The sequence below is a fragment of the Alligator mississippiensis genome, chromosome 2 (assembly GCF_030867095.1).
Source record: "Alligator mississippiensis isolate rAllMis1 chromosome 2, rAllMis1, whole genome shotgun sequence".
NCBI classification, from domain to species: Eukaryota; Metazoa; Chordata; order Crocodylia; family Alligatoridae; genus Alligator; species Alligator mississippiensis.
In genome coordinates, this window is record NC_081825.1 from 266,334,811 (window position 1) to 266,350,100 (window position 15,290).

The 15,290-nt window shown below is 43.3% G+C and overlaps 1 protein-coding gene and 1 long non-coding RNA gene across 7 annotated transcripts in view; one reads left to right on the plus strand and one right to left on the minus strand.

Moving 5' to 3' along the window:
• STON2 (stonin 2) overlaps positions 1–10,206 on the minus strand; it is a 121,365-nt gene extending 111,159 nt beyond the window's left edge. Inside the window, exon 1 of one of the 3 annotated variants that reach the window (XM_059723143.1) lies at positions 10,122–10,206. The gene's annotated coding sequence lies outside the window, so the exon portion shown is untranslated. Of the gene's footprint in view, positions 1–5,633; positions 5,731–9,840; positions 9,940–10,121 lie in introns of those variants that run through there. The other 2 variants (XM_059723142.1, XM_059723144.1) reach the window with 2 other exon arrangements.
• Positions 10,207–10,387: 181 nt separating this feature from the next.
• Positions 10,388–14,892, plus strand: LOC102559153 (uncharacterized). 4 transcript variants are annotated; one of them, XR_002087514.2, is made up of 7 exons: positions 10,388–10,557; positions 10,655–10,733; positions 11,303–11,375; positions 12,454–13,306; positions 13,468–13,640; positions 14,193–14,425; positions 14,525–14,892. It is a non-coding gene; the product is annotated as an uncharacterized LOC102559153 (long non-coding RNA). The 4 variants fall into 4 exon arrangements; XR_002087515.2 differs by having other exon boundaries at positions 12,454–12,488; positions 13,149–13,640; XR_002087516.2 differs by having other exon boundaries at positions 12,454–12,488; positions 13,220–13,640.
• Positions 14,893–15,290: the final 398 nt, after the last annotated feature.

Genomic DNA, 15,290 nt, shown 5'->3' on the forward strand with positions numbered 1-15,290 from the left:
GCATTTACATCTCAGAAGAAATTACTACCTTGTTTAAGCCGGGACTGAGTGTTGCATTTACAGATGAAACATCAGCTCCATCAGCAAAAAAGGAAGACAAAGGGAAGACTGTATAATTCCTCCTCCCACACCCCAAAACTGACTTGTTATACAAGCCAAATAAAAAATTCTATCTTTTGAATTCTAGGAAAGTTCATGCTATTGTTAATGCTCAGATGTTGGGTGAAATCTCACTGAAGACAGTGGGTGTAATAGCTGCCTTCTTTCCTGATACATTTAAGATGCAATTAAGCTCCTTTTGGACAAATATAGCTAAAACTACAGGGACCATTACACCCTAAACATAGGACACTAGTTTGGAGTAAGCCAGTCAGGAGCTGAGGTTTAGCACGGGAGAAATTGCACTGGAGGCTGAATGAGTTTTTAAACATAAAGGACTGGGCATTGTTTCGTTGGAGCTGTGGTGCAGGGCAGCTTCAGAAAGAAGAGAACACAGAAGAGGCAGCAGAAAGCCAAGTACAGCCTGAGCAATATTTGTACCCATGACCATGAGAGAAAACTAAGAGAAAATTTTGAGTAGTATCGGGTTCAATGAGGCCTGAAATATTAAAGAAACAATTTCCTATTATTTGACTTCTACTAGGTAACTTCCATGTTAGCTACTTTTGAGCAAATTGTGCTTAAGGCTGGATTCTTAGTTGAAATAAACTAATATTTGAAAACTACATGAAAATGAGATATTACAACAATAAGTCTTCCAAGAAAACTAATGGCAGTCATCTCACTTCACTGGTTTAAAACCTGGAAAAAAAAATGTACTCCAGGGAACAAGCCTGCCCTGATAAAGAGACTGACTGGATGATTTAATTGGTCTTATTCCATTTCATGTCTTGGACTGTCAAGAGATTATGCAATTCAGTATGATGCCAGGACATTGACACCCTTGAGGCGTAATCCACAAATAGCCAATCTGTTGTCACTGTGTAGTTTAGACACCCTAAATATAGGCACACGATGTTAGATGGCTCTGTGGGTTTAGTACAATTACTACTGCTTCAACGGAATGCACAGCATGTGCCTGAAAGACAGGACAAAATCATGTGTGCAATGGCACAGCTTCTTTGGAGGTAATTTATGTATTGGTTATTTATTCATCAAGTATGAACATAATCACACACAAATTAACACATAGTAGGGGAAAAAACCACATATTTTTTAATCACTGTGAGTGATCCTTTGCATGACTATTATTGAAATACTTGGCAGAATTTACTGCATATTGCCTTGATGGTGCACAGTGGACATGGGAGGCTGTCCTGGATTTAGAAACAGTGGGAAGTGTTTCTCAGAATTAGCCTATTTTAAACAAAGTTTCTGTTACCAGGTATTCAGTTGGGAGGAACAGACAACATTTCTTAGTAAGCTGGTGGCATAAAGAAACATATTTTGCACTGAGGCAACCTGATCTTCTAAATTAGCTCCTAAGAAGAGCAGGACTTGAAGGCTTTCATCACTTCGGTGAATGGAAGCAGATATCTTTGATGAAGAAGACCATCATTGCTAATTCTAAATATTTCCCCTTATTTCTAGTCCAAAATTTCTACACTTGCCAAAGTTAATTTTGGGCTAGTGGCTTATCTCTCTTAATGTGTTGTAACATCCTTTCAACAGTGTTGGTTGCATCTTTTTTAAAAGGGATAACAGGTGCCATTAGACCCAAACTGGCAGAACAGTTCATGATATAGCACCACTTACCATCATGCTCTCAGATGGACATTGGAGAGAGGAGCAAAGAGGGGGGCAGGATAGATACCCATAGAAAGGGCAGGATAGTACAACACGACATATCCTACATAAGCCTACATGATTGAAAGATTAAGGGAGGTGGGTCAGTTGCTTTTTTAATCATTCTCTGCTGGAAAAAGAATGCCTAAAGCCATTATAGTCCTGCATCACTGGCATTCAAGTGGGTCAACTTCCTTGCATGCTCACCTGAGTGAAATACTGTAAAAAGATTTGGTGTAAGTGTTAACATGTGGCCTTCCATCATTGTCATGAGGCCCATCTTGATGCTGAAGCCCAACTGGAAGGTATCCAGGACACTGGCAAGTGTCATAGTGTGCCAGAGTTTACTTGAGCTCTACTAGTACTTTCCTACATTCTGTTTCATGATTTCAGCCAGAAGCTGAAGAGGGCTAGGTAAGGTAAACCCTTGGCTAGGTAAGGCACACCCTTGGCTCTGGTTTTACAATACTTGTATCAATATGTAGCTTTACAAAATTCGGTACATTTTATAGAACAAAATGTATAAAAATGTTGAAGAAGTGGATGTTAGTAAAAAGGAAGGGCATTATTGCTGAAGTAGAGTCACTGCTCAATAAAAGGCCAGAAGTGGAATAGCAGGAGGTATTGCATGTAATTTGCACTGGTACAGAGCTATATGAAGGTCTTGGGTACAGGGGCTACTGCAAGTCACTTACATATGCTGAAAAAGCCTCTGTGATTATGGGTACTGCTGACAGGAAGTATCTTGTTGCCATCTTCAAGCTCATACCTGCCAAGCATCTACACAAAACACTCCAGAACAACCATCAGCAGTCCCACCTAATCCTGGAAATTCTGCTGAACTTCAGGGTTTGAAGTCAACCCTGCCACACACTGCAGATTTATCCAGAGGCTCCTGGCTACAAGCAAAGGAAGTCCATCAGCAGCAATCTCACAACATCCTGTTTCTGACTGCCAGTCCTTTATCACCCTGCTTCCTGTCTTCAATGCCCACAATTAGAGCCAACCAGAGACATAGGAAATGAGGAGTCCACAGACCGTACTTCTGGTCCTCAAGGACCAGAAGTTCAACGTTGATTATTTTAGTGTGGACTGCAAGGTAAAAAAAGAAAAAGAGAGACTGGGAGGGGGTATTATGAATTTTGAGCAGATTGAGAACAACTCTTGGGAATAACCCTCAAGATCTAGGTAGACATTCACTTAGACGACTGCTACCTTGCAACTGATGAGCTTGGGCTACAAAAGTTCTTCATTTCATAGACTTGCCCTGAGCACATTCACAGTCTAAAACAAAACAAACCTCTGTATATTTCCAAGTATAGGAGGAAATTCCAGTTTTCAAACAGGACTTAGGAATGTGATTTGAACTTTTAAAGTTCCTCATTTTGAAAACAGAGCAAGCTAGCTGACTTCCCCTTCCATGTCAATGATGTTCTTGAAGTATTTAAAAGAACCATAGCTAAAAGGGAAGGTGAAAAGAGTTGGCTGCTTTCTAGGCCACACAACTAGAAAGGTCATCATAATCCTTAGATTTAAATCAAGGCATCAGACACAAGTCCTGTATATCTCTATATTTTGGAAAGACATAATATATCCTTAGAATAAAAAAGAAAAAAATATAATGGAAAGGTTCACTTTGCTTTGAAGATTCATTGGAAACTGTTGCAGGAGGGAAGCAGAGAGGAAAAAAACTTTATGCCCATCTCATTCTTTAATCTGAAAGCAGTATTAAATAATGTGTATATAGAGCTAACTGTGTGCCTAGGCACTCAGACAGGGCAAGACGAGGTTTCTTCTCTGAACAGGTTACAATAGGATCATTTTGCATAGAATTCTCCGAGGATAAACTTTGCAAAAAATACTTCAGTTACTTTTGGAGCCTAATCCCACCAACTTCCCAGTGAGAACTAGACTCTAAAATCCTTTAAGTCACTGTTGAAAATGAGACTTGAACAACTAGGTTGTTAAGATGTTTTGGCCAGTTTTACCCCAGTCTCCTCTACTTTGCTTAATTTCATAGAGATGCAGACTTGCAAAGAGCAGAAACACAAGAGAAGGCTGAGAGGGGATCTGGTGGCTATCTATAAACTTGCCAAGGGGGGACCAGCGGCAATGGGAGAGTCCCTGTTCCCCCGAGTACTACTGGGAGTAACAAGGAATAACGGCCATAAGTTGACTCAGAGTAGATTCAGACTAGATATCAGGAGGCACTACTTCACAGTCAGGGCAGCTAGGAGCTGGAACCAACTTCCAAGGGAAGTGGTGCTCGCTCCTACCCTGGGGGTCTTCAAAAGGAGGCTAGACAGTTACTTAGCCGGGGTTGTCTGACCCCAGTACTCTTTCCTGTCCATGGCAGGGGGTCTGACTTGATGATCTGCTTAGGTCCCTTCTGACCCTACCAACTATGAAACTAACAAAATGTCATTTCAGTCTGGAGGTTTTTTTCACTGCTGCCATTATGACAGTGACAAAGAGAAGAAACAATGTGTCACAGTGGTAGGAGCAAGTGACTGGAATTCAAGACTGGAATTATATTGCCAAGCCTGCCACTGACTCAGTGCGATCAACATTTATACCTCTGACTCCAGTACTTTTCATACGGACAAACAAAAGCAAGTAAAACACCAATCCTAGCCGAGCAATTTGGTAACCCCAAGCAGTCACAGTTTCAGTTCCTTTATAACTGACGTGGTTTGAAAAGACAAGGAATTAAAAGGTTAGTGTTAACAACTGTTTCAGTGCAATGGAAAAGCTTAATCCAGATGTTTGGAGCTGTAGTCCCTAAAGCCTGTGACTGCCCTTCATCACTTTTGGCTTCAGGCACTTTCAAACCAATAGATGGGATTGAATGAAGGGTGTATTTGCAATCGGTTTTGGAAAAAAAAGTGAATATAAATATTCTGGTGCCAAACTCAGAATTCACGTATATAGTGTGGTAAACCAGTGCAGCTGGCTCTACTCAAAGAGACTTAGCCAATTAAAGCAAATTGCAGAAGTCACAATGATGGGTCTGTTATTAAGGGTGGGGAGGGGGGGAGCACAAACCTGCTGAGTCTACCCTGCAAGTTTTATCCTCTGCAGTGACACTTGAGATGCACTGACAGTGAATACACAATAACCCCATACAGCAAGCTCATCTGAGCCCTCATTCATGAACATTACTGTGCAGTAATTTAGAAAAGAGATCTCAGAGCCATTGCCTAAAATGTTTTGCTTGCACTCAGGAAAAGAGGAGAGAACATTTTCAGCAAGGTAAATATTACACAAGTATTTTGGATTCAATATAATGGAGACAGCAGAATAAGCATGCAAGTAAAACTAACAAAATCTGTTAGGATCAGCAGTCTGACAGCAACCAGTCAAATTGCTAAAAATGAAATGCCATGGGCCCACTTCTTTCCCAGCGTAACTTGCTTGAAACTGTATTGGTAATAGACCAGCCCTGCGCTTTGGAGTTTGGCTAGCTCAAGTTTTGGTTCTGTAGCTAGTAATGATTATTATCCTTAAAATGCTTAGTAGTGCAGTTTCCATAGCTCTGTCATCCACACACCACAAAACCACTATGCAGCTCTGCAAAACTAGTACCTTCTCTTCATGAAAGGCCCATGGTTTAGATAGCTAGAGAACAAAATTACTACATAATTCACCCACCCCCATCCTTGAAAACAAACTGAAGATGGTTCTTCCAGCTCACTAGTGATGCCACAGCTGGTAAAATCAGAAGCCCACAAGGGGAGACTCAGTTTCTATAAATACCAATTAGAACTTGGCATACTATGAGTCGAGTGACTTCACACTGAGCACAGATCCTACCAGCCCAGCAAAGTGGAGGCTTCTGTCCAGCTCACCAGATGGGGTTGCTATCCATGGGTCCAGGGCCAGAGCTCTGTTGAGATTCTGCTGCCTGCTCTGTGAAGATGAGGGCAGTTGTGAACTACTGTAACACCTTCCCAGGCCCTAAAAGCATGCTGCTGATTTCATCCTAGGGGGAAAGTCAAAGGAATTTACTAGGAAACTATTTGGTTCAATGGCTTTGTTAAGTCATTGTCTTGCCTCTCTTGTTAGAGGCAGTTTCTGCCTGAGTACACCAAACCAACAAATGCTCCCATTGTGGGGTAAGCAAAACATCCAAAGAAACAAAAGTCAATGTAATACCAGGAAATCCTTTCCCTCAGTGCAGACTCACCCATGCTTGTCCAGGGGCTTCCAGAAGTCTTTTACCAAACTGAACCACAGCCCTCCCCAGGATCTTTCTCCATTCTGCTGCTTGGCTTCCTTCTTAAACACTTCTAGGCTCCTTCTCCCATTCCCCTCCACCCAGTTCCTTTTAGGACCTACTGCCAGCCTTGCCTGGTCCTAGTCTCACTGCTGAGACCCAAAGCTTGAGAAAAATATTTAAAATGCAAAATATGCAGCAAACCACTTTGAAGCATATCAGCAGTCTCAGTTTGTATATTATTCCTTTTAATTCAGTGCCCAGCTACAGAAATCTTACTTGGCAAGGAATGAATAATGTGGACAGCTCAACATTGGTTTGCTGTTCAAGGGCTTTTATCACATCATGGGAATGCCTCAAACCAAAGTAATTTGGAACTAAATCGCTAAGTGCTGTATACAAGTAATAGGACAACAAATCAAACTGTCCACCTTGCACGCTCGTTCTCTCCTGGGAATCAATAAAAATTCAAGCTTAAAAGAAATCAAGCGTATTGTTTATGCCATCTTATACAGACAGTTAGAAGTACCTAACTGATGACGCTCTAATGTGTCACAGGTACCTGGCTTGAAGTGCTGGCCATATTGAGGTCCATTGCAAAATTCTTACCAACTAAAATGGTAGCAGGATTTCATTCCCAATACTCTTCCAGACAGAGTCTGCACAACCATCCCCAAATCAACAAAAAGGCTTCTGTCTTTTTTTCCCCAACAGTTTGATCTATCTAGTTCCAAACAGAGGATGACAAACGTGAAGGCAGCACACACATACCAACTACATAATAGGGCATGCGTCGTTTCTTTATAGTTAATGTGTTCATTTAAATGGGCATATCCAAAGGCTGCCATCCAAAGAAGCTCCAGTCCTCTAGTGAACCATCTGGCAGCTTGTCTAGGAAAAGACTATGCAATTGGCAAATCCAGTCACGAGTCAGAGACTGTTAGATGACATGCAGTGCAAAGAAATTAAAATACCAGAAATGTATGTTTGCAACAAATAATTTATGGAACTTACAGCTAACAGATCAAAAAAAGCAACTTCCAGAGACTCTTAAAATGACAGATTAATAATTAATCAAGTGACTGTATGTATATAGCCCTTTCTACTCAAAGGCCTCAAAGCACTTTATAAAGCCTCACCAACCCTTCTGCAAGGTGAATCAGTAAAATTAGCCTCATTTCACAGATGGGAAACTGAGACACAAATAGGGGAAGAAGCTTGGCCAAAGTCACCTAGCCAAAGAACAAACTCAAGTCCCTCAATGACCTTCCATTCCCCTGAAGATGTGTGGCTGTCAAAAAAACATTCACTGGTGTTAGAGAACAAATCCAGGCAGTGTCCTCCAGATCAGGACTAATAAGTAAGCTTTGTGGCTTAGCATGCTGTTCCTTTAGCATGTCACTCAGACACACTGGGCACATCTACATGTGCATTAATGCACCATAGTTACTGTGGATTAAGTTTAGTACCAGTAATAACAGGTACTAACTGAATGCACAGTAACCAGTGCTACTGAGCTGTAGCACTGGCACACACCTTTTTAATGGCATTACTGCACAGTAGCCCAATATTAGCATTGTTTGTCCTGTGACATGCTACTGAGCAGTAGAATTAGTCTACTGCACATTTAGCTTCTTGTGTAGACATGCCCACTGAGTATGTGTGTGTCGTTTCCTACTTCATTCTCTTAGTTTTCCCCCTTTCAAAGAAAAGGTTAATATGGTTGTTAAAAAGTTTTAGATTTTGACCAGAACCTTCAGGCTGTGTAACAGACAGCATTCAAATAACCTGACAGATATCCAGCTCTGTCAGTTTATAGGCAAGAATCAATGCGACTTTAAGCATGGAACAAACTCAAAGCAATTCTTTCACTGAAAGCACTAAGCACTACATATAAGTCAGAGCAGGTGACTGAGCACCAGGATTTGGGAAATCCCAGCTCTGCAATGTCTTCTCTGACTATGTGGATGTCACCACCTCTTTTTGCCTCTATTCTTCCCCCTTGAACAAATAAAGATAATGCAACTTCACAGGGGTGTTAATAAATCTAAATATTTATAAAACAATTTGGGCATTTGGAAAGGTGTTACTTACTGACAAAACTCTCTGGATTCATGATGAAACAGTGAAAGGCTCACTTCTACTAAACTAGATGGCCTATTTCTTGCATGGATTTCTTATCCACATTCACAGAGTAAAGCATCTTCTTGAGATACCCCCAGCATTAATATTGCATGGATATCTCCAGTCATTTGTTTGGTGCTGTCTCTTATCTGGTTTCAGCTGAGCTAAAAAAAACAAGAAATCTAAACATAATGGATTTAACCCACTCACCATCTGTATTTAACCCACGCACAGTCTGGGTTTTTTACGCATGGAAACACTACTAACCATTAATTCTTAGCAAGCTGATTGATAAAGTAACAAAGACCCAGAAATTTGGTCTTGGTCACAAATGAGATGCGATTGTTTTTTGCCTTGTGCACACTGGTCATTTGTCCAAATCATCATACAACTAGATATTAAATTACTCCCTGGATTTTGAGAGGCATAGGATGGGAATAACAGGAAGTTCAACAGATAAACACCGAGGTATAATGGCAACAGCTGTGTAAGGACCAAGGACAAGACAGTGCTCCAGGTCAGGATCCCAGAGAAAGCTTGACCAAGTCTTGCTTTTCATTGTCATGTTTCCTGTGGTACACACTAATACTCATTGATTTGAAAACCAAAATTAAAACTTGCTTTGGTCAAGATAGCTGCCAGCTGCATTCCCGTACCTCGGTAAGTCTACTACGGCTAAGTGCTGCCCCTGCTCTGCTTTAAGTAGGCAGACCTGTCGAGGGGATTATAGCGCTTTTACACTCAACTACAACTGCTGTTTGCTTTTTAAATGTAACCCTCTTGGGAATGCTAGGAAAAGCCTTTGAATGTTACTTAGAAAGGAACAAATCGTATTATGAAATGGCACAAGCCTGAAGACTGTTAAACTGAAGACAGGTTAAACAGAATCCATGGAAACCACCATCCTCTGAAAAAGTAAATGTTAAGGCCACACCTCAGAAAATGTGTTAAAGTAGAAAGAACCAAGACCTGTGGAAACTAGGCACTGGGGCATATTACGCGCCCTGCACAGCCCTGTGCACTATGTCTCCATGTGAAGTAAATATCAGAGCAGGTGGAATAATGGGGGAAGAGTGGAGGCAAGTTCTCAAAAATATTTTCAATCTAACTACATACACTTGATCTGCTGCTATTCACCCAGTCAGGGAGTATCTCCCCCCCGACAAACTATTGAACTAATCATGGGCAATAACTAGCAAATACTGGTGGCAAAACACGCACATTTTCTCACCCACCTGCAATTTTAAAATTGCACCCAAACCAATTAAATACGCAACTAAATATTCTGCAGCACCTGGAGACGATTCACGGAAGAGTCACAAGCCCAAAAAAACCACTTAAGACTGCTCAGTGTTTGCCCTGACAAGTACCATTTGCCAGCGATGCCCAAAACACCAGTGCGGGGGGTTAGACTGGGGACAGTGCGGGGGGTTAGCCCACCGAGAGGCTTCTGGAAAGAGAAATGGCAAAGGAGTCCCTCCAACGCCCAAACCAAATCCAGGCTCCTCCAAACAAAACCCTGTGAACAGGAAGAGTGGAGAGAAGAGAAGCGCAAGGTCTCAGGAGGGGACGTGAAGAGAAGTGCGGTAAGATCACCCGCCACAGAGCCGAGGGGCGAAGGGAAGCAGTGGGGAGCAGGTGGGCGCGAAAGGGGCCCTGTGCGGGCGGCGCTGCTGTTCCGCTCCCGACGTGAGCCCCGCGCCCGCGCCCCTTACCTTCCGCCTGCCGCCCCGCGCACTCCCGCCGCCCGAGCAGCGGCGCGGCAGCAGCTCCCCGGCCGGCCGGCTGGCGCGAGCGGAGCTCCCCGCGGGGCGGCACCGTGTCCTCGGAGCCCGCCCCGCCTCGCCCCGCCCGGAACCCGCCCCGCGGCGGGGCTGGGGCCGGGCTGGGAGGCCGCCGTACGCAAGCCCGGCCGGCCGGCCGGCTCCGGGGAAGGCGCTGCGGAGCGGGAGCACGGCACCGCCGACCCCGCGCGGCCCCGGCTGGTGGCGCTCACCTGGCCGAGCCCCGGGCGGGCAGGCGGCTCCGGGAGGAGACCGGGGCGGGGGCGCTGCTCCAGCAGCAGGCGGCTCCACTGGTCCCTGCGCTCAGCCCGGGGGAGGAGCGGGGGGGCCGCCCGCGAGGGCAAGGTCGAGGCCGACCCCGCTCTGCCCTCCTCGGGCCACAGGTCTTGCTCCTCCTGCTTCCGACCCCCCGCCCAGCTCCTCCCCGGGGCACAGCGCACGGGAGCAGCCTCACAGGAAAGCGCCCCGCGGGGCCGGGCCGGGCCGGGCCGGGCCTGCAGGGAGGTGTGCTCTCGCGACCGAGCGCCGGGTGAGGACCGGGTTTGAATACAAGGCTTCACAGGTGGAGCCACGGGGTCTACAAGAGACCAGCCGCCACCAGACGAGAGTCCCCACCTCTCGGGTGACATCCTTAGTCGCTCCTTTGGGGTAATTTAATTGGGATACTTAATTCTTAAGTATTTTATTTACCACTCCCACCCCCTCGACCTCCTCTGGGTTAAAACACTGACATTGCTGTTTGCAGTAGACCGAAGTGCGTTACGAGAAAGGGCTTCCGGCCCCACGTCACGCAGTAGCTGCGGTTTGTGAAGTTCTTTACAAAGGTAAATGAGGAGCTGATATAGACTTGCTATTTGATATTTATACTCGGCATATTCTATGTAAGGCCTGGGAAAAGCACCGGCCATGCGCTAGAGTAGGCAAGGTTCTTTGGGTAGATGGGATATCTTTTATTAGACCAAGTAAATAGTTGGGGGAAAGTTCTTTGCAAGCTTTCAGGCACAAACACCCTTCATCAGTCATAGCGAGTCTCAACACAGCTGGAATCAACAACCATGCACTAGCCAGAATATGGGTTTATCCCAATTTAAAGCAGGAATACCCATTAAATACACAGTGATGTGGTATTAACATCCCCCATATTAGCTCCACTCTTTGTCAGGTTACAATAAGAAGCCTTGACAATGAAGGGAGGTAGCAGCCCTGAAACCAACAAGCATTTGCCATGTCCAAGGCTCTGAGCAGCCTTTTGATAGCCTTTCTTTTCCAGCCAGTTAACCAGAGTATAAACACTTCAGAGGTAACAGTGGGGCTGAAAGAAACTATGCACTTATCTGCATTTTGGTTTAGTATATACACTACTTTATTTAACCAATGTTTGTTTTAATGGAAGGTATACATAACAAACGGACTGGTGTTGTGTTATGCAGTTGTATGTTATGCAGATCATCGTGTATACATAACAGGTAAGTTTAAATACAAAGTAACATTGTACTAAAAGATTTCCACGCACACACAAAGTTAGAGTACAATTCATCAAAATAGAGAGAGGTGTCAAATTGCCAAGAGCTTTTCCCAAAATTTAGCTTTGCTTGCTGAAAAAGACACCACCACCCTCATTATTATGAATAAACTTTTATACTACAGTAAGGGTTATATGCCTCAAACAAAACTGGAGCCTGTTGTACTTGGGGGTGGATTAACTCTATATTGGCTCCTAAGCAAATAAACTCAAGGGCCCCTACTTTTTTCACTCAGTAATTATAACATGTAAAAGAAGTACAACTGGGTCCCTTCTTCACTTAGGACCCTAGGCATGTGCCTAGTTTGCCTATGCATTAATCTGGCCCTGGTTGTACAGTGTTGCACAAGTACACAGAATTATAGCTCCTGTACCAAATGAGCTCACAGTTTCAGGAAGACACTTGTCCACTTTGTGGTTGTAAAATGAAAAACATAACTGCATGATCATTTTAAAAGTCTGGTTTGGCAACTTCAGCATTTCTGGCTTATTCTGCCTTGCCTGCCTCTCTCTAACAGTTTGTAAAAGCTATTTGATGGCATCCTGTGTGTATACGGTTGGCAGGGCCTGCTTTGGGGACTCGTCAAATCTCCCACAAATGATGACAAAAATAAATCATGTTTGCTTTAAAAAATTGAAAAATGAGGCAGTTAGGTGTAATTACACATCTTTGTTGCATAAATATTTCCAAGCATTAGTTAAAGAATGTGATGTATCCATCAATTTACAATTTCTACCGTCAATATTTTGATGTTGCACTTATCATGAAAGTGTCTAAAGGCTATGAAAGATTTAGGATATTAATTGCATCCATCTCTAAGTATGAAGGTTTTTTTTTTTTTTTTACAGATACTTTTTTATAGTATTCAGTTTGACAATTGCAACTACATTTTCATACCTTGTTTCTGCAAAATCTGTGCAGAGACCAGTAGTTATGCACAGTTTGTCATTTTGCATGTACAGTTATGTATTCACATGCAAAATTAAGGTGCAATCCTATAAAATACTCTGTTTTCTATAAGGTACTGAGTTATCCACTGATTTCACCTGGAGACAGGTATGTGTAATCTACTAGAGAACGTGTGTGTTATAGGCCTCCCTCTGTGATCCATTTACATAGGGTGGGTCATTTATAGTTCCCAGCCACAAATAATTAGTACTTAGTAGTCCGTGCGGAGCTGAGGTATACTGGCCAAGAGACCAGTTCTAAATTAATCGGGGTATTCATTTGGGATTTGAATTTATTTGATTCTCAGATGTTCAGAACCAGCTTTCTTGGAGCAAGGGGAATGTACAACCCTTCAGAGAATGTGCATTACAAGCCCTTCTCTATTCTTGGTCCACAAAGGATAGCAGTTGTTACAGAAGATGAGAACTTGGCTTTTAGTTTTGAAGGCTTTTAGTTTTCAATCTTGTACATTGGCTGAGAGGATGTTGTCACAGCTGCTTAGCATCTTGCATCATCAGAAAGCTCCTTTGCTTTATACTTGATATGCACAAATCACATTTTCAGTGTAAGCCTGCCCCTCTCTGGAGCTTAGGTACCCAAGTCAGGGCTGCAGACAGGGTCCTCTCCACTTGGGAACCAGAGCTTGGAGTCCTCTCCTAACAAGGGAACTTTACCAGGCTCACTATTTTTCTTTTAAAACATGGACAACTGGGGGGGGGGGCATCATTCCCATCTTTTATGTAATAACCTAGTGGTTTGATCGCTCAGCTAGTATGTGGGAGACCTGAAACCAAGGCTCTTCTCACCTGAGGGGGTTCCAACCCACTCTCACCTGTTAGGAGAATGTTCTAATGACCAAGGAAAGAGCCCAGGTTGGGAAGGGACACTGCACCTCTCCTAATGAAGCTGTGCTACTCTGCAGAAAGGTATGGAAGCTTTATGGGGCTAGAAAGAGAGGGCATAAGAGGATGATGCTGTGGGCTGGTAGCTATAGCATTCACCTGGGAGTGGGAAGCCTGGAGTTCTCATCTTCCAAGGACTTACTCCATTTTCTATTAAACAATCCTTGTATAAAATGCATGAACAGTCACCAAAGCAGAGACCAGCTCCCAGGACAATCCTGCTTCTCACCTCCAGTTCAGTCTGAGTCCACTTTCTTGAAGACAAGGCTAATTTAACTCTCTGCGGACTACATGTTAAGGCTCCAATTCAGCATGATATTTAAGCAGTTGCATAACTTTGGACGGCTCTCCTCTCCAGGTAAGCCCAAGATAAATATTGTGCAAAAGGAGTCTGCTTGTTTGGTAGTTACACTGGGGTGCTTAATTATCCTGTGTATGTGTGGGAGCAGTCTCTGTCCCAGTCCAGATAGCCTGGGATGGAAAGCCAACATCCAGTTTAAGATACATATATCGTTATACTATCCAGTCATAGCATGCGTTGATCCATGAACTGCATTTATATATATATATGCAGTGACCTTGATACATTACCCAGCTCTCTCGGAAAAAGTGCTGTGACCCAAAATATGGTGTAGGTATGGGTACTGGTGCAGGTGTGACAGAATTCCTGAGTCTAGTTACCTCATACCCCATCCACTGAGAGTCTAGAAAGAAAAACTGATTCAGAACCTACATTTTAATCTAGCAACTTTCCCTGTTCATGGGTCCCAAAGGGGTTTGTTGAAGGGCTGGTAAGATACCAGAAGTACAGTGAGTAGAAGGGTTGTCAAAACCTGTTTATGGTTTCATCATGTTTTCTTCAGGCCTATTCACTAGTATTCACTGACCAGTTTGTCTGTGCACTTTTCAGCCAAAGGCTAGTTTGCAAACATCTGTAAGGCACTGGCATTCCCTGGCAATGAGCAAAGAGACAGAGCAACTTTTTCTTTGACTATCTGCTACTGCTGGGGTGTAATTAATCACCTTAGCTACCCTGAGGTTTTGTGCATGGATGATGTAAACTTCTGGAGCAGAATCATGAACCACAACCAACAGGCATTTTTTGGTATCAAGCATCCAAATGAATTGCTGCACCTAGGCCAGGTATAATAAACAAGTCTTCAACAAATAAACATGGCTAGTTCTCTGTTATCATCTGGAAACTAGCTTAATTGGGGTTTGTTTCTTTTACCATTATACCAGATCTCGTACTGAAAGTGAGAGACAACCAAGCAGGCAAGAAGAGCTTACTCAGACTTAGCATTACAGCTATTTTACACTGGGAGAAGAAAGACTAAGAAGCATTTTTACCCTCCTACTCTTTGACAAGTTCGATGAGAGTGGAAGGGTGTATACAAGGGGAAATCTGAATCAAACATTACCTGTAAGAAACACCTCACACTATTTGCATGGTGGAGAGGCAGAAAATGCCAGTCCAGCTGTGTAGGATGAGATCACCACACTGATCTCACTGTTTTGAATTCTCTCATTTTACTGACTCTGTTTTACACAATGTTTTCTCAAAGTAGGCCTAACATTATTGTAAAAAATTAAAAAGGAAGAGAATTTCACTCACCCCATCATAGATGAACTTTTTAATTATTCTTTTGAATTCACTACTAAACTGCTGTTTTGTGCCTACCACCCTTTCACAGCTGTGTTGAGAACTCCAGTTCAAAGTCAGACAGATTACAATCTGAGAATGAAATTCAGAATGAACTGAAACTCACTAAACTCAACTCACAACACCCTGCTTGGGGGGGCAAAGTTAAGTGCCAAAAGCATCAAAAGTGAGGATAATTAAACAATGGAACAATTTACCCAGGCATATGGCAAATTCTTCATCACATGGAGATCTCTTTAAAAAAAGATGGTAAGTCTTTCTAGGAGACAGACCGTTGCTCCATCAGAATGACTGGATGTAATTCTTTGGTCTATGTGGTCTGTGTGAACTTACCCTCCTGCTAGC